This window comes from Mirounga angustirostris, unplaced genomic scaffold, assembly GCF_029215605.1.
Source record: "Mirounga angustirostris isolate CCGP_5_RB_7025 unplaced genomic scaffold, mMirAng1.0.hap1 SCAF_3, whole genome shotgun sequence".
Lineage (NCBI taxonomy): Eukaryota > Metazoa > Chordata > Mammalia > Carnivora > Phocidae > Mirounga > Mirounga angustirostris.
The window spans coordinates 173,817,589-173,819,852 of record NW_026991711.1 but is presented as its reverse complement, the minus strand read 5'-3'; the positions used below and the strand labels follow the sequence as shown (position 1 = coordinate 173,819,852).

At 43.0% G+C, this 2,264-nt stretch overlaps 1 pseudogene; it reads left to right on the top strand.

Annotated features, from left to right (window-relative positions):
- Positions 1 to 915: 915 nt before the first annotated feature.
- LOC123838887 (calmodulin-1-like) lies at positions 916 to 1,769 on the top strand (annotated as a pseudogene).
- Positions 1,770 to 2,264: the final 495 nt, after the last annotated feature.

Below are 2,264 nucleotides of genomic sequence, written 5' to 3'. Positions count from 1 at the left end.
ATATGATGTGGTTTGATGTAGGATTTGTCTGTGGGTCCCTTAAACCTAGAAATACATGCCTTTCAGTTCTGGAAAATATTCTTGTTTTATCTTTTGGTAATCTATCTTCTGTTTACTCTAAATTTCTGGAACTTTCTTTCTTTCTTTCTTTCTTTCTTCTTTCTTTCTTTTTAAAGATGTTATTTATTTGAGACAGAGAGAGAGCGAGCTAGAGAGAGAGCACGAGTTGGTGGGGAGGGGCAGAGGGAGAGGAAGAAGCAAACTCCCTGCTGAGCAGGGAGCCCGATGTGGGGCTTGATCCCAGGACCCCGAGACCGATGACTTGAGCCGAAGGCAGACGCTTAATGGAGTGAGCCACCCAGGTGCCCCTGGAACTACGATTTTTGAGATGTTGGACTCCCTGTACTGTTTCAATAAATAAAATTTTACTATCTTTGTATTTTTCACTATCTTGGTGTTTTATTTCTACTTTGTACTCCATTTTTCAATGCTCCCATTTGAAAGGATTGAGAACCTGCCACCCCAAAATACGCCAATTTGGTATGTTGACCCTTTTGAGTTAAAAGCGCTTAAGAAACAGGTGCAAGAGAGGCACTCTGACCCTCTCATCTTTTTCCCCCTAAAAAGAGAAGATAAAATTCCCACATGAAAGATAATCTCCCTGCACATTCTCATCACCAGAGGCAGGAATTAGGCTGAAAAGAATCTGGACAAATAAACCTTGTTAAAATAATCCTCGGGCAGTGGTGGTGGGAGCCCCGCGGGCGCGGCGCCGTCACTCGCAGTCTGGCGGCGGCAGCGGCACAGCGCTGGGCGCACATCGCGCCTTCGCAGAAGCAGCGGCCGCAGCGGCCGAGGCGCCCCCGCCGGCCCAGCCCCTGCGCCGGTGCAGCCGCCCTCGCTCCCCGCGCTCTTCTTCCCTTCGCTCGCACCATGGCTGATCGGCTGACCGAACAGCAGACTGCTGAGCTCAAGGAAGCTCTCGCCCCATTTGACGAAGGTGGCGATGGAGCCATCGCAACAAAGGAACTTGGAACCGTCACGAGGTCCCTGGGTCAGAACCCAACAGAAGCCGAGGTGCAGGATGTGATCAACGAGGTGGATGCTGACGGAAATGGCACCATCGACTTCCCAGACTTTTTGACTAGGATGGCCAGAAAAGTGAAAGACACAGTGAAGAAGAAACTCACGAGGCCTTCCGAGTCTTCGACAAGGATGGCAACGGTTACGTCAGCGCGGCGGAGCTACGTCACGGCATGACCAATTTAGGAGAAAAACTAACAGATGAAGAAGTAGATGAGGTGATCAGAGAAGCAGATATTGATGCAGATGGGCAGGTCAACTATGAAGAATTCGTGCAGATGATGACTGCAAAATGAAGGCCTACTTTCAACTCCTTTTCCCCTTCTAGAAGAATCAAATTGAATCTTTTACTTACCTCTTGCAAAAAAAAAAAAAAAAAAAAGTTCATTTACTCATTCTGTTTCTGTATAGCAAAACTGAATGTCAAAAGTACCTTCTGTCCACACACACAAAATCTGCATGTATTGGTTGGTGGTCCTGTCCCCTAAAGATCAAGCTACACATCAGTTTTACGATATAAATACTTATACTACCTTAATGATAAGGAAGCACCTAATGGACTCCTTGCAGTTCCATTTGCTCATGATTAATACACTGTTTGGGCTGGCCAGTTTTTCATGCATGCAGCTCGACAATTGAGCACAGTCAGGCATTTGTATTAAAAACAAAAAATGAAAAAAACAAATTTAAAATTAAAAAAAATAATAATAATCCTTATCTTCCTTTAGCCTTCCTGGATATTTTAGTTACTCATTTCACAGTTACTGTTCTTTGTGCAACCTAGCATACAAGCATGTAGGCCTGACCATTTTGTGGGTCTGGAGGCTTCCATGTACATGGAAAAATATAATTTGTATACTTTTTTCCTATTAATCTCTCTTATGCAAACTTAATTCTCAGGCCCAGTGACAGACCTTAAAAGGGTAGAAGACAAGTTTTGCCTCTTTTACATGTTAAAAGGTTTATTTTTTTAATCATACTTTTAATTTTCTTTCTTTTATTTGTAGCAAAACATCCTTTGCTTGTTTTGTGTATGCTTTTGCTTCTTTTAGATTGTTGTAGCATCTGTTCTTACCTCTTTAACAAAATTAATTTAAATGTTTTAGAGTTTCCTTTTGTTTCCTCCCTTATTTTTGTTTTCTCTGTGTTTCTGTTTTTCTGTTTGTTCAATTTCTGCCTTC